The 22,768-nt window shown below is 43.5% G+C and overlaps 1 protein-coding gene across 4 annotated transcripts in view; it reads right to left on the bottom strand.

The window, feature by feature from the left end:
- nemy (no extended memory) overlaps positions 1-22,768 on the bottom strand; it is a 296,282-nt gene that overhangs the window by 117,280 nt on the left and 156,234 nt on the right. The window lies entirely within an intron of this gene.

The following is a 22,768-nucleotide window of genomic DNA, read 5'->3' as shown; positions in this document are numbered from 1 at the left end:
ACGTTGGAAATGTTGGAAAAGTGTTTCGGCAACGATTCTCTAAAAAAAACGGTCGTTTACCAGTGGCACGAGCGGTTCAGAAGTGGTCGTGAGTCAATCGAAGATGATGAACGCAGTGGCAGGCCATCGACATCGAAAGTCGGTGAAAAAATTGATAAAGTAAAAGAAATGTTGGTCAATAACCGCAAATTAACCATCAGAGAAATAGCGGAGGACTTGAACATTGCCTATGGATCCGCCCAAGACATTGTGGTTAATGATTTGGGTTTCCGTCGTGTAGCAGCAAAGTTGGTGCCAAAAGACCTCAATTTCATGCAAAAAAGAGACCGTGTTGACGTCGCAAAAGACATGATTTGCGAGGCTGAATCCGATCCCACATTTATCAAAAGGATCATTACTGGAGACGAGACGTGGGTTTATGAGTACGACACGCAATCCAGACATCAGGCAAGTGAATGGCGTTCACCAAATGAGCCGAGACCAAAAAAACCACGTCGTTTTCAGTCAAAAAAGAAGGCAATGCTGACGGTTTTCATGGATTACAACGGTGTAGTGCATCATGAATTTTTGCCAGAAGGCCAGACAGTAAACAAAGAGTATTATTTGGGCGTTATGAGACGTTTGCGTGAAGCAATTCGCCGAAAGAGACCAGAAATGTGGGCAGAAAACTCGTGGATTTTGCACCATGATAACGCACCGTCGCACAGTGCTATCATTATTCGTAATTTTTTGACGAAAAATGCAACAAATACCATCCAACAGCCACCGAATTCACCTGATTTGGCTCCCTGTGACTTCTTTCTGTTCAATCGAGTTAAAAAACCATTACGGGGAACGCGTTTTAGCAGCCGAGAGGAAGTAATGGAAAAATCGCAGGAAGCACTGATGGACATACCGAAAACCGAATATAAAAAATGTTTCGAGGATTGGATCAAGCGCTGGCATAAGTGTGTTGCAGTCGATGGGGATTACTTTGAAGGGGACAATATAGATTTAGATGAATAAACTTGTATTTTTAATTTTCTGAATAAATTCCGGGAAATTTTTGATCAAGGTAGTATATATATACATTCAAACACGAAATCCCGCCAAACGGCGAATAAATACTCATATATACAGAAACAGATATAAGGAAAAGGGATAGGAACACATATAAAGGACGAACACAATAAAGGTGGGGAAGGCGGAATCGAACGGATCACAAGAGTAAAAATATATCCTTGACCGGGACTCGAACCTCGGATCTTTCCACTTGCCGGGCGGATGCTCTTAACCACTTGAGCTATCGAGGAAACGTAATATACCCTGAGATCCGTGGGTCTAATATGTCGCCAAGCGCCCCGATTCTTTAGCCAAGAGATGGCGTCAGGGGACTGTTTCACCCACCAAAGGAGAAATAGACAATACACAAGAGGAAAGGCCAGTGGTTTAGAATTATATATATATATATATATATATATCGCCGGCCCCGGTGGCGGCGGGGTAACGTCCTCGTCTACCATTCCAAGGGTCGCGGGTTCGATTCCCGCCTGGGTGAGTTTCCCTCCATCCAGGGCTTGGGTGTTTGTAAATGTGACATTGTTATCGTTGTTAATAGTTCGATGTAAAGGCCTAAATGTGCTGTTTTCGGACTTATACTGAATAAATAAATAAATAAATAAATAAATAAATAAATAAATATATATATATATATATATATATATATATATATATATATATAAGTACACACACATACACATTAATTAGAATACAAAATGGGCACTAAAATAAGAATTTAAACTCGAACTATCCTGCTAATTTTCCATTAATAGTTAAACTTGCACAATTACATGTGCACAATAGCAGATAAATGTTTGGGTCAACATACATTTCCAGTGTGGTGATGCACCAGAATAGATACGTTTGCAAGTGCCTTGGAGTGGCGCGGGGACGGTGCTCAGGGGAGGCGAGGGTGGAGCACGACGATCCCGGGGGTTTCGTGGGAGGGGGTCCACGGGAGACGGGAGCGGCAGTGCGGTGAGGGGGAGGGGCGCAGGAAAGAAGCATTAGCTTGGGTTGGGGCATGGGCGTGTGTTCCGGGGCGTGGGGTACAGGGGGGCATGCCATGAGCCAGAGTGAGGGGGATTTATCGAAGAGAGGAGTGGCGCGGGTTTTTTTTTAGTTTTTTTTGCGCGGAGTCGTTGAAGATGAGCGAGGATGGAATCAGTACGCGCGTGCCTCGCGTGGCAGGCGAGACGCGCGCGGCAAAAAATATGCCCAGTGTTAATATTCGTTCGGAAAATCAGAGACAACAAAAGGGGTAACACTTGAGTTCCCATCAGTATTCATGAATTCAGGAGGGAGCGAGGTTGAAAGTCTCCCACATGATGCCTTCATTGACGAGTCACCTGAAGTGGTCACTAAAACAGCCGATGTAAACCTTTGTGAGCCTCCAGCAGTGATTTTTGAATACGAATTCGAAAAGTGATCGGAGTTAGCAACTAGAAAGCACAGCTCGAAAATTACCCTCAAGTGGTTAACTAGGTCACAATAGCGCAAAATTGAATTCGACTCAAAATGTAGCGAATGAAATCATGGCAAACGTTTGTTCAGCACAGCAACCGATGCAGCGTGACTATGTTTTCAGAAAATGCGTGACTCATAGAAACATCAGTATGCAGTGAAGATGGATCTCTGTGAAGGACCGTGATCCCAGATTTTCAACCCTTACTTTTATTCGGAGGAAATTATTTAATTATTCAAAAAACCTATGAAATAATGTATTCAATGATATTTTCGAAATTTGAACTTTTATGGGAGGTGGGAAAACACTCATCACAAACATCATGTGGCATCATCTCTCTTCTTAATAAAAATAATTAACGAATCTTACTTTAACCAGCACTATATTCCCAAGAATTAACAATGGACGATCTATCGTTAAGGCAGACATACATTCTTTGATGAGAAACCAAGCACTTGGGCAAAGGGGAATCTTAGGCTATCATGGGGGACTTTGGGCAGAAATACACATGCAGGGCAAAGTTATAAAGCAATATGTTCTTTAAGAGCCATTTTTGCCAGTTTCTCAAAATGAAGGGACTATCTCCAAAACAATGTATATAATTTGGTGAAATGGATCTTTGCCCACGATTTGAGAATAGGGGTAGGAAATACACGACACATTGGGGAAGGGATTAGCAAAAGAGGAGCGGCAATCAATTATGTCATAATAAAACTAATCACACTGCATCAATAAAACATTATCTTATTATTACGTAACTTTGTGCTATTCTAGATAATTTAAACAAATGAAACTCTTTTTAACTGTTCAACTGGCCATGAAACTCCCCGACAGATTCAGGCAGACTCCGTGTCGCAACTTTGCAAAAATAAAATAATCCACCAGGGTGGAATCCACGTATTCACCCGCTCTCCTCCTCCCACAGGCGGCGGCGGCCTCCACGCTGATGCCTCGTTGACTGAGAGAGGGACCTCTGCCGGGGTGGGGGAGTTGGGACTAGGATCCTCCCCCCCACCCTGCGGGACGCCAACGTTTGACCTACTACTCGCGCACGGGGGCGGATGCTGCCCTGGGGTGGCGCAATCCGAGAGCACGGATGGGAAGGGCAGCCGACAACCGCCCCTTCTGGGCTGTGTGAGAACCCCGAGGGCGAGAGGGCGCGGGTCAGGTGCCCAAGAGGCCGCCCCGCGAGGAACAAGGGGTTATCACCGCCCCCTTAGGCGGAAGAGCGTGCGAGCAGGCAGGTCGCCTCGTATTCGGGTGAAGGGCGACCGATTCGGGTGGTGGACAGTACGATTCCATCGCACATCGTAGACAAGGCAGGTAGATGTGCTATCGCTTATGAATGAGAAAGTTTTCTCAGACCAAAAATTTAGACGCCTAACGTAAAGAGGTGGACAATATGAGGTCACAAAGTTGTGGCATCAATTGTTCCAAATTTTCCGAGTCAATAAATAATGGCGTTTAAAAGTTAATGAAAAATATTCATGCATAAGACCCTTATAGAGCCCTTGTGGCATGAAGAAAAACTAATCATCACAAAAAAATGTGTGTAAATTAAGTTCGCATTACTTTGAAATTCACCGTTGTAAGCAGCACGTAAGAATATAGTATACAGATAATCTAACAATAAACTAGGCCAGATTTTGTGAAAAAGGTTCTGTCCAATCACTTATAGTTAAACTCCTATTAGCAGATTCCTCACGTACCTGAGTGTTACTATATTCCCTGAGGAGCAATCTTAGCAATGGTTATATTAATCGGAGTTATCTCAGGATTTAAAGAGGAACTTCAAGTCGACCAGTCTACGGGTAAAAATCTACTCGCAAAAAAACCGATTACTTTGGCGAGTTTGTATGCTATGATGCGGCTCGCGTTTGACTCCAGATGGTGAAAGTATGGCGCAATGATCCCCTTCCCTTCATTAAATGTCTCGGGGGGAACGTTTTATTCAATTGTGTAAGTCGTTAATGCATTTCGAGGAACGCGTATTACACGCCATTCTAGTATTGTTTTAAATATCCATGCTTTTACTCTTGGGAGAATTGATAACACTAGTAATAGGGTGCCTCCTAAAACGACGACAAACTATTTCGCTGGAATTTTGCTTCACTTACAGTAGCAACTAATACGTCTTTTGGCCACCTTTTTTCCGCGAAATCCTTTTTCGATCGTTGAAAGTGTCAGTCGAGAACGAATGAGGTTGCAGAGGACATAAGGTTGAGGACATAAGGTTGTGCCCGGTGAATCACGTGAATGCCCAAGCGGAAATTAAAAAAAATCGACACTCGGGTGAATTCATTAACAAAAAAAGCTGATGTAATCGTATTCTGGGCGATCATGCGTACTCGCGTAATCAAAATAAAAATGTTGGGAGATCGGTGAAACGCGAGGATGAATTGTCACACACGAAATGTAATTCGAGCGAGGCTATACATGTCCTGTATGTAGTACCTGTATGTACTGATGTGTCTATCCTGCGCGTACCGGAAATTAATCAGATTAAAATTAATGAGAAATTCCGATTTACGAATAAATAAAAACAAAAATTTAAATGATAAGCATGACCACATTTATTATTGACGTGATTATTTAACGAAATGAATATTCGGAGAATTGATTGGAAAGAGTCTGGATCAGCTTTCGTTAGTCCATCCAAACGTTATTTGATTCGCATTTGCTTGAAAAAGCCGCGGAACCAAGCAAGCCATCAAGACGACACGAGAGGCGAACGGGAAGGAGGAAAAAAGTTCATTAGTCGCGAGAAAGCCCCGGGCGATTAAATGAGAGAACATTTGGCGGGGGCGCGCGTCCGCGTCATGAGAGAGAGACGGGCGGGAGGCGGGGGGGGGGAGGGGGTGGATTGTGGGGCGGAGAAGAGAGAGAAACAAGGGGACCTCCGCCCGCACCCATTCCTACCCTCCCCCCCCCCCCCCCAGAACTTCGGTTTTATCCCGCTTCCATTTATTTCGCATTTCTCGCGTCGCCGTTCTCTTCCCCAGGGAGCCTCCCCACTTGACCTTTTTCGCGGATCGTTCCCTCCCCCTCCCGTATTCCGCCCCCCTCCTAGCCGACGCACCCTTTCTCACGCACACAAGCAATGGCGGCAAAAAAATCCTTTCAAAAACCTCTCTAGTGGTGTATTTCATCCGAGAGAAAGATGGGAGAAAGGAGAGGCTAAGAGGGAGAGCTGATACAGGAAAAAATAATTCCCGCCAATGGAACCCGAATAGCAAGGGCGCAATTATTAATATTTTTTTCCTGGAAAGCGAAACATTTTAATGTCCCCTGGGGTGGTGGCTCAGTCACCGAGTCCTGGTTCCCGTTGCCATGGAGACTGAAGCTCAAACTCCTTTTTTTTGCTGTCTCCTCTTTATTTGAATTTTTTAGCGAGAGAGAGTCACGGCGGGAGAGTGAGAGAGAAAGAGGGGGGAGGCGGGTAGTGGGGCGCTTAGACGTGCGGGGCCGCGGGAAATGACGAACGGTTTGGACGAGATCAGCTCCCGAGAGTAAACTGGATGATGACATGACCCCATCGGCGTGTCTCCGAATGTTGAATGCGTGGCTAAAAATATTTGCTTTTAGAAACTCTTCGTGGAGAAAATGTTAACGAGGAAGACAATGCAACTGTTACCAATGTCGTAAAATATTGACTGAAGATAAAAAGGAATACGCGATTCAAGGTTTCTCTCAAAAGTGATAATTTGGAAGTATCGCGGCGACCCCCGACTGAGACATACTAAATTACGCAGGACACGCGCAGTCAGTCGATAGCTATATTAAAGTGCTGGCGTTAAATGTTTCAATAAACTAGTTTTTTATCATCCCGTGGTGGGGTTTTGATATTATTATACTGAAACCCATACCTAATAATTGAATTTAACAATAATTACATAAATCCCTTAAGGCATATCTACTCAAGTTAATTGGTTTCCGAAAAACTGGAAAAACGGCAAATTCTTCCGATAATATATAATCATCTCCTAATGCCATGTGTTGAAAATGTCTATCATTTTTATTTAACGATATTTAAAGTATATTAGCGAAATGTCCACATCAAACAAGGGTCCGGATAGCCAAAAATATTGCAGGTAGAAATTGAAATAGATTTCCAGTTTCTAATCAAGAGCATAAAATCTCCTCGTGATTCGCGAGAATTTGCCAAAATCACATTCTGCAAATTGGATCAAATAAGTGCAAAAATAGTTTCACGATCACAATTTCAACTCCATAAACTCCTACAGAATGTTCTTGTTCCCTTTTCCTAATTATTGAGTGAATAAAGATACACGTTAAAAATTACTGGACAGCCATCGAGCCTCAACAAGAATCCAATAACAACGGTTCATTGCCATAAACGCCAGGGACTCCACTGAAGTAGGCTCAAGTTGGATTCAAAGAGGGACCCAACCCGGCCGTTTCCGATCCTCCATCGTGCGATGGATTAGCTCAAGACTCTGCCAAATGGGACGGCGATAGTGACCCCTCTGCCAAACGCCACGGCTGCTACACACCCTCTGAACTCGCCCCGGCCGTAAGAACCCACGCCTAATGAGGACTGGGGGCGTGCACACGGGGGAGGGAGGGGGAAGAAGAAAGTGTGGTACACTGTGAGGGTAGCGGCTGAAGGTTAGCAGTGGTCAGCCTTCCGTCGCGTCCACTGTCGCCGCCGCGAAGAGTGCGACCGCCGGCTCCACCAGGCGTCGAATGGAAAGTAGGGGGGGGGGGTGCCCACGCTTACGTAGAGCAGGGTTTACTACTGGCACCCAGCAACCAGGATAAACCTAGGATTATAGTGCAAGTGAGCTCAATGGGCAAGAAATGCGTAATTTCTCAAGGCATGCAACGCTAAGTCCGGAAAATGATACCCGGATTGAGGACCGATCAAACATAAGTGAATATTTTCCGCAAACATGGCTACGTTCTCTTCTTGTTTAGCTTAATACTACGGAACGAGGTTGAGGGGATCTGGGGCACCACACAGCGAGGTGATTTGGTACCGAGGCACGGAGGATTCGCCCCTTGGGCAGTGGGGGTGTCGAGTTTGCTTGAGACACCAAGGGGTCCAATTCCCTGAATTCATCGCGAAACAAGGGGAAGACAGCGAGTGATGAGACGAGAGCGGACATCCATAGAAGCATTTGCGAATGATTCTGCACCCGCGGTGCCCTTTGTTCCCCAATGGGCGCGGCAACATGAACGCGTGACTCCAAACAAGTGCGCGACAACACCCACTCCGGACCTAGAGGTCCGGTAACTCTGCCCACCCGGTACACTCGTCTTTTGGACACTGGAATATTACCGACTTTATCTTGAGTAGGAGGAGGGATTATCTTTATGGTTTATCCACAATTTTCATCTGTAAATCAAGTATGAAAGACGTCATTGAAATCAACAAAGAAACCAATTTAAGACTTTAAATAGCATTATTTCATAAGAAATACGCATCATAGCAATTGCGTAGATAACTCACTTCATTTTTAAATATTTACGAACTAAAAAGTCGTATCTTTCAATTTTCTAAATTTATGATTATTACATCGAAGTTTACTCATTGAATGTAATCAATTATTGCACAAAGCCTATCCATTTAGGGACGCGAATGTGATATGTAATAACCGCTTCGGGTTTTCCAGTTACCGTCGGTGGGACACGCGAGGGGCGAAGTCGAGCAGTCTGGGCGAACCACGAGGACGAGAATCATACACAGGACAAGGCATGCATCACTGCCCATCTATTCCCTCGTACTTCAATGTATTACCTCATTCCTTTTCTTTCTTTTTTCATACACTACCTTCCACAATCAGCGTTATACATTAAAGGACAGTTCCCAGGCTTTTAGTTCATTTAATTATAAGTTAAGTCGACGAGGGGCGGAAGGGCTATGGATGCAAGAATACTACGAAAAGAAAAAAATGAAAAGGAATGCTTTCTGGCAGAGTAAAAGTGAGGTTTTTTCATTTTGCGATCATTTCAAGATGAACATATTTATCGTAAAAATTGGTATTTGACATTTGATGAATTCATTTCCACGGACTACGCTAACTTTTTAGATATCGAATAGCAAACTGATCTAAATCCCACCTCACGAAGATCATTCAGCTACGCCGATAACATTTCTATTCAGTACCATTTATAACAGTAAAATATGAATTCAGATACATGCCAACAGTTTTTTCGTCACCCTTGGGAATTCGTGCTCAGAAATAAAAATATTCATTCGTGAGAAAATATTTCGAACCCGGCTCCCTTAGCTCTGTTGATTACAGTGAGCGGCCCTTGGCGAGTCTTCCCTCCGAATCCTTCCCTTATTCACGCCCCTAAAAAGGCAGCAGCCGACCCTGTCCCTCCTCCCCTTGTCCTATTAAGCCCCTCTCCCTCTTAATTCCCTCCGCACGCCGCCGCCTCCACTCCTCTCCCCGCCCCTCGGTTCTGCCCCCGGCATTCCGGGCCCACGGACACCACTTCAACCCAGGCGAGCGATGCGATAGGGGACGACACCCATCCCTTCCCCTCCCCCTAGCCTTCCAACTCCCTCCCCTCCCACTCACCGCAATGATCCAACAAAGAGGGAGGATTGTCTAATTTTTTCATCAGGGAGTCACCATTCCTACGAAAAAAATACGGCGTGGAGGAGAGGGGAGGGGGAGGAGGATAAGTGGCTCCATTATTCCCACACTCGCCTGGTCCCCCCCTCCCTCTAGGGCGCGCGGCCGACGGGGCGGAGGGGGGGGGCACTGCTCACCGAATGCCGCTTCCCCTTCTATCACTCCCAACCCCCACTCACCCCTGCTTGGCATAAAGTAATTACAGATCAGAAGAAATATTATTTTAATAAAAGCAAACAAGTTCGAGAGAGGTCGTGACTTTTACATAGTCATAAATATTTTTCGCAGACAGACTGAAATTAAACTAACCGTCGTAAAAACGATTTTAACGTCGTCTTAATTGACGAAGAGGCGCCTTCTTTCCGTGAAATGTTTGGCATCGGACGGATGTACTTTGTCCTGCTGCTCGCTCTGGGGGGGTGGGACGAGGAGTGGGAGCCGTGAGCTCATCCTTCCCTTAAATTCGCCGCTTTCGGAATCGGCGAACGGACCACGAGGGCCACGCCCCTTCCGCCGAACCCCTAAGCCACCGCCACCGCCACTCTCCCACCCCCCGAAGCACCCATTCGGCCGTCCATTCCCGAACGCACATGCTCCGATTTGATGGGCCGTAGAGAAGTGACCCGAGTTTACGGATAGCTGATAGTTGTTCACCTAGTTAAAAAAAACGCGACCAAAAACAAAAAGCTACATGTATTATTTGATTTTACATCATCCTTGTTTTCACTCAAGGGTGGCTTTGATGACATTTTAAGTGAAGCTTTGAAATTGCGTAAATGTTTGTCAAGGAGGAAATAAATTTTGTGAGACGAAGCGTTTTCGTAAGTAAGATAAGTCTTCGGCCTTTGATGGAAATACATTTGCCAATTTCGCGAAAGTGTATTCGTTTATTACACCAGAAAACTCGGGAAAATAACAAGACAGGAACAGTGGGCGTCTAATTCCTCCATTTTGTCAGCTACTAAAATGTCAATATTGGCTCTTTGCGATTGAGTATGACGCTCCGTGAATATGTACCACCTACTCACATGCAACTCAATTCACTGCCTGCCACTACATCCTCATGAAGAGAGGGGATACTCACCTAGAAGAGAAGAAACTGTAGTTAGTGCGATACGGATATATTTATGTACGGATACACTAGTTAATATAAACTCAGGATGTACAAGAACACAATAATTAAAGATGCGCTCTTACAATCCAAGTTACATGAAACCAGAGTTTAAGAGGACGCCTCGGTAGCTTAAGTGGCTAAAGCACTCGACCGGATATTGAGGGATCTGGGTTCGAATCCCAGTCAAGGCGAATGATTTTTACACTCTGAAATTGTTGCATTGAGATGGAAATACATTGGGATTGCGACATAAAACAACACACTAGTATAATGCAGTCCTTAAGTCTCTAGGCCAAATACCCTTCAGGGATAGGAATCCACTCAACCGAGCACGATCGGGATACGGGATATATGGCCACATACGGGGTGCGAGAAACAAGTTTGGGGATATTAATAAAAGTATTTTTGAAAGCAAGCAGGAAAAATTATGACGACGTGTATCATTATTTTCTAAGCCCAGAAGGTTAAGTTGGTAAGAGTGTCATCTTTTTAAAGTTAGGTTCGTTCGCTCATACAAAATATATTATACATGAAAAACTTTTTAATTAACAGATTTATTTTACTTAACTTTCTACTACTACTTAACTTTCTACATTACAAAGCTACTTAACTTTCCTGCATAAGCACCGTTAACTTCTAATTACTTTTTGTAACTCGTCACCAACTTCTTCAATCCCTCAGTTTATAAGTTGACAGCCTAGGAATTGAATCGATTGATATCGGCGGTCTGGAGTTCCTCATCGTCTTTAAATCTTTGTCCTCCAAGTCACTCTATTAAGTGGAAGAAGAGGGAATAGTCGCTTTATCGTCGGTAGCAGTCCAAAAACTCTCTTCCACTCAACATTGTGTTAGTCGGTAAGCATTTTGGCACCCACCTTGCACACAATTTGTGATATCCGAGCTTTTTCGTATTATCGTGTAAATTGTGGTGCATCCAACAAGAGGGAACTTATCAGCTGTTGCAGCAATCGTCGATCGGCTCCAGGTACACTTGTTGAACGATTTCATCGGTCCGAATATACTGCCCAGCCACTCCGCTCTTCACAATGCACATTTAAGCGACCATTTTTGAATTATCGACACCGTTGGCTAACCTTTCCGTCACTCATTGCTGTAGATAACCAAACTTGGCGCAACTCCCGATGAATCTCGGCTGCTGATAATACTTCTGCACTCAAGAATCGAATCACAGAACGCACTTCGCAAACGGCGGGAGCAACAATTTTCGCGGACATTGTTACGTATCTGCATTCACCGATAGATAAACGAACACTCAAAAAAAATAGCTTCGGTGCCTTCGGAAACCATCAATAAATAGCGCTGTGCTCGTGAAACTTGAGCTCTAACCCGTCAACATTTAAATATGAGAAATCGGCCCTTATTTTTCGCATACATATCTCGCATATTTTAAAGAAAAATGACACCAGAACGTACTTATGAAACAAACATGTATTAAAACAGGAACAGAAAAGCTTTCAAAATAGAAGAAATAGGTAAAAAACAAAGCGAGTAGGAGATCGCTTCTGTTCTAATCGGAAAGGATCTATCTGAAGGAACTAGGTGACGATGAAATACCCTCGGAGTTGACAAACGACCTTTTCCCGAGAACAGTTGTGCAGCTGACGTGGTGGGGGATTAATAATGAATGTACTCCTCGCCGAAACATCCCAAGCGTCTCAAGACCCCGGGAACACCCCGAGTCGTTATCCTCTCCCCCCTCCCTCCGCCCTCGCCCCCAGTCGGGCCTTAAACGCCAGACGAACGAGAGGAGAGCCTCCCGTTCGATTCCGCTTCCTCGGAAAGTAAGGGGATCTTTCATTCTCCTCTTCCCTCGCTGCCACCCTTCCGGCTTCAACGCTCCAAGCCGAGGAGACGGCGCCAGTTTTCGAGCGGCCATGACTGGTTGGGGGATGGGGCGCGGGGGTATATCGCCAAAGTAAATTTTTGCACGAGTGAAAATCTCCCGAAAACTGCTCTGTTTCATCCCACTGGGAAAAGAATATCACTCTCACTCTCTTCGTGGCTATACTTGAACGTGCTAACCGAGGAACCTAGTAAAACCTTTACATCTCCAATGGGCGCACTTTAGACCTTCACTCAATTATATTGGAATGCTTTCAGCCGTCCTACGTGTGAAAACGATCCTTCAATTTGCACATCTTAATGAATACGTTGAAATATTCAAAAAGGGAAGGGACTTTGTTTACGATTTCATCCAAATGACAAATATTTTATCACGATGTGCAGCAGGAGAAAAAAAGCATTGGCATTGCTACGCCTGTTTCTTTGTTCCTCGGAAAAAGTTTACGAAATGTTTTTGTATCGCCACGGTGTTATTACCAATCCTCCTCGAAATCCACTGAGAAAAAGAAATGTTGTGATTGGATCCAAATTTTTCTCAAGGCTGTTATTACCATTCGTGTAATAACGTCACGCGCTCCTGTCTCCCTATCAAAGCAAAACTGATCTTCACCTAAGCTATCACAGCCTAAACTTTCTCCAAAATTTGGTTAAGATTCTTAATACTGCTTTGGCATGTGAGCGAGATTAAACTTTGGCTCGTGGTAAACAATGCGTCTCTCCAACATCAAGACATCATCAGGTACCTCAAGATGGCGTGATGCGGCAATATATGCATTGTGACATTCATTTAACTTTCTGTAGAAAATTACAATTAATAATTTAGTACTCGTACACCTTCAGGGAATGGTAAAATATTTCTGTAGATTATCGAGGCATACGGAAAGATCGCGAAATGCTGGATTTTGAAAGATGTTAGCTGAAAGCAATGTCGATGGGTGATAGAGTTTCAAACAAGACAAGGAGCACGATAATTTCACCGCAGAAGTGGAGGTATAGATATCAAGAATTAAAAAGGTAGGTATCAGACAATTGGAGAGGTAATCGTGTATATTTTAGGATATCTTATAAATAAAGTTTCCATAGTTCTAAGATCTAAGATGAATTATCAAAACACAGAATAAATGGATATACACTCCAAAAATCGCGCACACGTGCCCGCTAAAAGCAAACCCCCTTAGATCAAAATCAACTCCTCCTATAGTGCGACATCACTTCAATCACGGACATTTCAACCACACGATTCCAACTAAAAGTGGGCGGCGACACGCCGCCTTCGGAGAAGTTCCCGCAGGAGGCGTGGGTGCAGTGAAGGGGGCACCGAAGGGCTTCCCACCATTCATCCGCAAGGGGTATGTTCGGTGATTTATCCTATCTGCGAAATCTTATCCGCAAATTCCGACACCGGATCCCGCATCGCACGACATCTGGCGTCCCCCTTGAGCCTGTTGCCGGGAGAGGGTTCGCAGCTGGGGCGGAAAGTGGCCGCTCCCACGATCGAAGACTCCAGCCAACCACGCCCTCTCTCCTCCCCCCCCCCCAAAGAATCGCCGACTCGAGGGCACTCGCCAAATTATCCTCACGACCGACTGGAGGAGATTTCGACGAGGGGATTACATGGAATCGAGAGCCATCTATTGAAAACTTTGCGAAATGCTCCGAGGAACTTTAGCCTCCCCCCAATGTTTTCAACTACGCTACCACTAAAAAGAAGATAGGAATTCTGTTTTGTATTTCCAAATCGCACCGCTTTTGATTTCCAATCAAATATGGTGGATGCTACAAAGATCTGTTTCTTATGGTCAAAATTTAAAGCCAGTTTTGCTAGCAAAGAATGTATACATTTTGCTAGTCGTAAATAATGTCAAGGTAGTGAAAATGGTAAAATATTTACCCGCTCCATTACCGAGTAAGCGAAACCCTGTTTTGTCCGTGAATTCAATATATTTAATTTATATTCAAATTTGTTACCAGGTGTTTTATCTACATCACATATAAACATCTACACAATACCTTACGATTTGCCGAGAGGACGCGTGGCAGGTGGTGTCAAAGCAGTAACCACTAATGACTAATAATGCAGTCACGCAAAAATATGAATATGTATATTTGTGAATATACGAGTACATTTATACACAAGTCCAAGAGGTACATCGATCGCTCTGTTCTATTCTCAAGGCCAAAGTCGATCCTAAAATTTAAAAAATCAAATTTTCTATGATTCAGCGGGGAAAAAATGCAGTCCCATCCTTTTTTTTAAATGACGATCCCAAGTCCATCGTAAGCTATCGTAAGTAAGCTGTCCTGAAATGCAAAGACATGTTTACCTACATGTTTTCGCAGACGCACCTGGGGGAGGGATCCTCCTTGGCGTTTGACAAGACGGGGTACAATTTGCACGCGCCAATGGTTTCAATTGGCTGAGCACACTTACGCAATCCATCCGAGTCGGCCGGGAAGGAGAGAGATACCAACTCGATAATTGCACGTAAAATTAGCGATCTCACACTCCAAATTTTCAGAGGATTTTTGACGCCGGTCTATAATACACGACCCAGCACAGAGTGTCGACTGGTCTGGAAAATCTTTGCGCTCATAAATAAGACCTACATCCACGGACTCCACCTGATGAGATCTTCCTCATTTAACACGTTTCGCCGCAACAATAAATTATTTCTAAAATTATTATTTTATACCTGAAAAAAAATATTTTTAAAAAGTATTTCAACGAATAATTTCAATAAATTTCAATAATAATAATTCCAATGAGTCTAAAAAGTCTACAAATATTCTAAAAGTTTTGAAACGATTTCCAAATTGAAAGAGAAAATTATTTTTTCCTTGCTGGCATCACTGAAGAACGCCAACAGCAGCATTTCACGGGAGAAGTTCGGTCGACAGCAGCCCTCTTCCCTTTCTCTGAACTCCCTTGGATACGCCTCTTACGTCCACCACATCCCTTATATAGTTGAGCTATGCGTTTGTGACTTGGTCAGTGGTACGGCGACGTCCTCCTTTCTTATTCCCGTTCTATAATGATCCCATATCACAGACATTACGTATGCCTAAAGGTGCGACCTAAATCGGTTGCCTCCTCTTTTCCCAATCGCACCAAGGCCTAAGACACATCGGGTCGCACCCCAACAGTTCTCTCTTCACCGAACACCGAGAACTGCAACGGGCGAGAGGGCACAGAGTGGGGTTCGGGTAAGGGGAGGGGGGCGCTTCACCGACAAAGGCGCCAGGAGACGACCAGCGCTGGCGCGCGACAGTCAGCGATCTACTCGGAGGCCCTCTCTTCGTCGACAGCCTGCCTGCCAGCGTGGGAAAAGAGAGAGAGGGAGGAGAAGGGAGAGCCGGGAGGGGAATTGAGACGAATAGGGAAAATGCCCGTACCCTAATTATCTTCATCCTGTGGGTACGAGCGCACGGAGGGGGTAAGGCGGAAGGGAGGCTGTTTCGGAGCGTCAAGTGCCCAATGGCACACGGCAGTGACGAACGCGCTCCTCCATACACCCGCACTAAAACTCAGCTATTAAATGACGGCATAATGGATATTAAACACAGTACAGAGTGATTCGGATCCCCGGTAACCTTCCCTAGGGCCAACAAAAATCTAAGCTGCGTGTATTACTATGAATCAAAAAAAAGAAAACAAAATGTTGGATATAGTATATATTTTGTTTCTATTTATTGAAATATTTACCATGATATCTAGATGATATTTAACAAATAACTTCCAAATCTGTTGTGGAGGGTTAGGTTTTTCTTTTTCTGAGCTAAATACCGCCCATCTGTTCATTAACCAACAATGCCGTCGTGGAGCAGGGTTCAAAAGAAGATCAAGGGGCCTCCGTCATGTGAATGCGACTTCCACATAGAATATATAGAAGGGAGGAAACTAGCTCACACGAATCCCTAGTGTCCGTGCGAGGGCAGCTCTGGGTGCGTGAGGGCTAATCTGAAAACAGGATGCGCAAAAAAATAGCATGGCGGTATACTAAAAGTAAAAGAGCAAGTGAGTGACATCTGCATTCCGACGAAAAATATCTTTCGTCAGTGGTAGACCAGTTTTCATTACATTTGACTGTCGAATAGTAAACATGAACAAACCAGAGAGATTATTGATTTATTAGATTGAGGAAATATATTCTTCGATGAGATATGAATCAAATTACTATAGAATGGCAATAATTATTACCTACAAAATGCCAGTAGTCTTGAAACCATGTCATGTCACCGAATAAGGGGCGCATAGGATTGTCATAAATTAAAAAAATAGTAGGTAGAATTTTAGAAAAGAGCAACTAAAAATAATATCTGTAATAAAATTAAAGGTCGATTTATATTATTATTTCTTTATATCAATAATAAATATCATAAATACTATATTTCAAAATTTAACCAGACAGTTCACTAAGCAATAACATTTGGTTGAAAGTATTTTCAGAAAGAGATTTGGGAGAAGTAAACTTTACATACAGTATATAGATTATAATTGAAATTTATAGGAAAAATGTACAATCGCACATAGTCGTAGGTTTACTAAAGATAAAGTGTTGTCCTTTCTCAGTTAAGATCGTACACTAATATTTTGGAAACATTCGCAATTTCAGGTTTGGCTCTGGAGTACTAATCCATTAAGGAAATAAAACTGCAACTCTGTGAATACCACTTAAAAAATAATAAATAAAATTTTTTTAGTTTCACACAACAGTTTCGCTGGCACCATCAGGTACATACGCATCACAGTTTTGCAGTCAAGTTTCTATAAGTTTTGCTTAAAAAACTCAACAAATTTTACTTAGTATTCCTCTATAATTCAGTGTTTCCACAAAGCTACACCTAACAACATTAATCTTATTATACCTTCCGATTAAATGCAGAATATATCGATAGTAGAAAAAAGCTATCAAATAACCTAGTCATCCAAACAGTAATTCTAGGTACCAATCAGTAAATATAATATCCATGACTTAAGCATTGAAATGCATCAAATATATAATGACATGAACACCCATTTGTCATACCGTCAGTAATAATTCAGCTTTTAAAGCGTTGGGTATCAAACCAAATGGCTACAATCATCACAAAAGGTCAATGATTTTTTATTGATTTGATAAATGAGGTGCGTATATGATTGTCAGATTAAAATATTGGTCAAAATCAATAGTTGTCATTTTTTTTATATAACTGGTTCCTTGTACCAAATTAATGAGTTACAACGATTCTAATTCTATACACCGCCCCGCAACGCAACGTCAGGGTGTGTGGTAGGGAGTGTGATGGCACCGGGCGTGAAAATGTAGATAGTTCATTCTGCAGAGAGGAGATACGTATTCAATCATGAGCATATACGTAACTTACGTATCGTGCAGTAGTGGCTTATTGTCCAAGAGGGAAAAAGTCTTGGATGTAACTATTCAACATGGTCTCCCTAGTCTTTAGCCAATGTTGTCCTACCTTCGATTTCGATTCTTCCTCGAGACTTCGATTATTTCCTCGATCATAAATTAACAGTGGCGACACCTGTCTTCCGAAAAACGTTCAACCAAGCGATTATGCATACCTCGTATCGAAACTGGTCTGATGATGGCCAGACCAGTGTCATATCAGTTTGATACCTCGTGTCAAAACCAGTCGAGGAAAACAAAAATATATGCGGAACGTTGCCACTGCATTTCCTTTTTTGAGAAAATCATGAAGGATTTCGCCTGACACCAATGAATCTATTCCCAAGTCGTGCGCTCAAAATCAAAATGTCGTTTCAACAGAAACGTCCTCTGTTGACTCGCGTCATGTTTTGGCCTTTCGTACTATATAATTGCCTTCATCACTTTGAAGACGATTTAAGAAAAATGACACTTGAAGTATCTGTGTCATAAAAACGTCGAGGTCTGTCTCGAGGTTTGTCGTCTGCCCTTCATAATGACAATCCTAATATCAAATGAAACTTCAAGAATATTTTTGAACATTCAATAATCAGTTCTTACGAAAAACACCATTTATACGCATGGTATGTATCCAGCACCTATTTGCCAATTAGTACCTGCTTAATTCAAGATCATATGTATGTATATACAAGAGAGATAACTCATAACGATTTAATTTAAACCGTCCATGGCTTCAAAATTCCATCGAAAAGACTGTCTTGAGAATAACACTGCGCTAAAATCAGATTTTTTAAATTAAGTGTGAAAATTAACCTGATTTTATGATAAAGTTTTGAAAGCAGATTATACACCTATCGTATACTTTCATGACCTTAAATTTTCATATGCCAACCAGGCAAAAAATCTAAATATTGAATCATTGTTGATCCGACGAATTGCATTTTGAAAATCATTAATTAACTAAGTAGCTGAATCATGGTTTCACATTTAAAAAGGTGCCAATATATGCACGAGATCACATGGAAAGTGATGATTAATGATACTCATGAATCACGCACTGTCTCAAGTATCATCAAAAACACAGAGTCACTTTCACGAACGACTGCTACCTGAGACTACGTAAATCAGGGATACTGGTGAGGTGGAAAGGAGTGGCACGCAGTAGTACGTTGACAACGAGTTAGTATTGCAAGCATAGCGGGGGTTTTTGAAACCCAGGGTGTTGTATTGATAATTATGCGTGTAGCAGCGTCATCACAAAGAACGGCGGCATATCATAAAGGATAACGAGCAAGAACAGAAAACAGGGAGAGAGAGAGAGAGAGGTACGTTTTACGGCCGAGAGTTTGCATGAGCCGTGAGTGTGTGGAAAGGCAACTCCAAGGATGCAGACTGAGGCAGCATCAATGCAAGATGTGACGGGCGAGTGGAGAGGTCAAAACAATTGACGGCAATTAAAAAAGTCCCGAAGCCGCCGCCGCTGCTATTTCCAGACGCGAGCGCAGAGCCGATCCCCGCCCGAGACGACGAATTGGGTGCACGCCACGACATCAGCCTGACAAGAGAGGCGATATTGAATGAACAATGGTATCCACTTCGAATACCATCGCGTTGAAGATAATTACAATTTGTTATTTCATCAGTAGACGATGACACTCCTTTAGATCGAGCAATGCCACGCGAAGAACTTTTATCCTAGTGATTGCCAATTAATTTCATCATCGAAGTAGCACGATCCGTGTTTCTCCTAGAAACTACATCAAATTAAGTCTATACAGGTTGAAATTGTGGCAAAGAGATGCTTTTTAGATCAAGATATTTTGAGATTTTCCCCATAACTACATGGATTTATCTATTTGTTAAACACAATACACAAACGCTCTTTAGATTACCTTCTGCTCGCAAAATTTGTGAAGGCCACCGCACCGTGTGCTAGAATAAATTCGCAGTCAGAGAAGGGCAAAAAAATAAAATTTTCAATTTATTGATACATTATCCAAAAGTCACCTAGAGAGCGTTTAACGGGATGCTAGATAGCTGGTAGTAGTACACGGGAGGCAACCGAAAGCTGAGGTCATTTGCACCATTAGGGATGGATTGGAAAGGAGGAATAGTGAAGAGAAACCCGGCGTCTACATCTGTCTAATCTTAGCGAAAGGCGCCAAGGGGTCCGCAGCTTCCAACGGACGGCGTACTCACTCAAAACTCCGGGCTGATTCTCTAACCCGGAAAGTAGAAAGATCTGTGGTTTAAGTCCCGGTCCCGGAAATATTTTTTCACTTGTGATCTGCTCGATTCCGCCTTCCCCACCTAACCTGTGTTCGTCTTTTATGTGTTCCTTATATATATATATATATATATATATATATTTATATATATATGTATATACCTTGTATATATACCTAAGCATACATACTCTTTTCCTATTCTGGAACTTGTCGTTTTCCACTGACATATCCTGTAGATTGCTGGTCATAGCCACGTAAAAAAAAGTAGGCTGGGCAAATGCAATGGATGAGTTTCGCACAGGATATCTCTTAAAATGCGATGTCCTCGTGAAATATCAGTGGGTGGAAGATAGTGAAAAAGCGATTATATCACTCCCCAAACGAAGTGTAATTCTGACGCTTTTAAAGTGCAACCCTGCGATCGGGAACACACGAACTGGCGTTTCCCAGGATTCCACGAAGGGTGCACGGAAGAAAAGCTGTCCGCACTCCGCCCGATATCGTGTCACATAAAACTGATGGTCTGTTTATCTATTTACGATTTCCTCGTATCACGGCCTTTAGCGGCCAAGGGAGAACCCTTTGAAGGGGACTCGCGCTCTCCCCCTCTTCTGAGCCGCGGACCTCGACGAGGGCACGCAAGCATCTCGTGAAATGAGATTTTTCGAAATAGATTCCAGTTTCACCTAAGTTCCATGTCCGTCCGATGAACACGATACGGGAGAAACTTCCGATTGCCTTACACCACGAATTATCTTCGTGGACTCGCGGCACGAATTACAAAGTGGATTCCCGAAGAGAACCATGCTTAAAGAGCCAAGCGATGACATGCAAGTCTTTTCCGGCCAGTTGGAGAACAGGGACGCGAGATGGAAATCGGGAATCGCTCCCCCGAAATCGGCAAAGTGCTTTAAAGTTATGACGCATAACATATTCAGAAATGATGAAAGAAAGCAGTTGCCGAAATGTCGTAATGTAGTTTCTCATACAACGTAGGGCATTTTAGCTAAATTCAGGTGATAATTAGTTGATTTTTATCAGGGGACAGAGTGATTTTTTCTTACAGATATGCATACCACATTTAAGATAAGAGAAAGCTTTATCCCTGGAATTGGACTTTTAAAAAGTCCACACCGCTTCAAGATCATTGGGAATATCCTCTCCGACTGACCAAATACGTGTTTCATTATATCGTGTGATATTATTTCATGCACATCCGGCTTATTCCATAGGAGGGTCACAATGTTTACGATACAAACTGGAACCTCAAGAGTGAAGAACACGGCCCTCACCCAGGACCTCCGTGGAGAAATCCTTGAGATAAAAACGCTTCGGATAATGCTTTCAGGGATCAGATTTCATTGGCAATAAACATTGAAACAAGAATGCCTGAACGGAGCAAAATAGTTTAAATACCTACACTGTTGAACCCCACTTTGACGATACCATTTAGGATTGGTTATGACACATGAAGTCCCATAATGTTTCGACACCTGCGCCGATAATAGATTTGAATTCGAAAAAATTACAATTCGGAGAGCAGCATATCCGAGCGCGTAGAAGCTGGTCGGGAGGAATGTTGCCCTCCGCGCCGAACGTCTGCAGGGGCCCGTGCGCCATCGAGACGCTCGCAAAATTGATGGCCATAAAAGCGAGGAGACGGCATCATCATTATATATACTTCGGCTCTCGACGACCCACGGTGCGAAGGGACTTTCGAATATGTTCCGTTACAAACCCGTTCCCTCCGAAATGCGAATCTTTTGCGGGAATAAAAAAAAAGGTCCGCGAAAATTTCTACAGCACTTTTCGAGCGGATGGGGTAGGGTTTCCCCTTGGGGCCAGCAAGAAACTTTAGAAGCGACAACTTTTGAACCGAGACAGGAAGCGAAGCTGCATTCGTGGCCAACTGTGGGCCCTCGCGTCATTGGTCGCCGCTAAGGAGTGGAATAGCGAGGGACGCTAATTTATATGTATAAATGAGGACGCTAATGAACGTTACCCAAACGCGGAGCTGCATAAGCCTTCGATTCCACCACCCCAGCCTCCTCTTTTGACCACGAGTACCGTTTCTCATCGTTTACCCCATCATTTACTCTCCCTCCGCATTTTCTGATAACTCATGCCCATTTCGAGTCCCCGGTCAGGTCAAAGGGCGGGATAACGCAAGGAAGCAGCAATCAAACGCTACCGAGGAGTTTTGGCGTGACGTCTCCGGCCTCTAGGACGGTCCCACGCGGACACATTATTTAAGACCTAGGAGTTACGAAACCACGCAGACAGAAATAGAGATGTGGTATGTTCTGCGGATCGATTGTCCTTCGATGTGCAATAGTAAAATGAATGGCTACAAAATTGAACATGAAGTCGACTCAGCTGGTCATATATCCGCACTAAAGGTCCATATTTCCGCAAGGAAGGAATGTAACTGGTAATTTCTACCTTTTATTCCCAACCAAGGATTCAAGAGGCACAACACTAAAAATCCTTCGACGAAAGCAATCACTAATAAAAGTGACCAAACCGAATCAATTCTTCGGAATTATGTAACATTACGATTAGAGTAGAACAGCAGTAGTAGTAGTTGTTAGGGAAGGCGGCCGACAGCTAAGGTCATTTGCGCCAATTAGGGATGGATGGGAAAAGAGGAAGGGTGGAGAGAAACCCGGCGTCGGCACCAGCCTACTGTTAACGAAAGGCGCCAAGTGGTCGTACAGTTTAACGTCCTATCTGACGGACGGCATACTCCACTTGAAGTGTTCCCCACGTAGCACCCCATTCAAGGATCAGAATACCACTGCCTCCCCAACATACACGAAGCAAAACCCAGCGAAGAAACTCGACGATAGAATATAAAAAAGGGAAAACGAATACCATTACTAATGACGCTGGCAGGAGGTGGACAATGTGATAAACTTCGTATGGCAACAAAGATAATACAAGCGGCATTTACAAATATGAAATGCATGCAGCCAAATGGCACTTCCAGGCATGTAAGGGCACTTGGGCCCCGCTCCAGGGAAGCTAGTGGCCAGGGCAGCATTTCTCCCTACCGCACCACT

The sequence above is a fragment of the Hetaerina americana genome, unplaced genomic scaffold (assembly GCF_022747635.1).
Source record: "Hetaerina americana unplaced genomic scaffold, ioHetAmer1.1.p SCAF_4, whole genome shotgun sequence".
NCBI classification, from domain to species: domain Eukaryota; kingdom Metazoa; phylum Arthropoda; class Insecta; order Odonata; family Calopterygidae; genus Hetaerina; species Hetaerina americana.
This window is presented reverse-complemented; position numbering and strand designations above follow the sequence as displayed.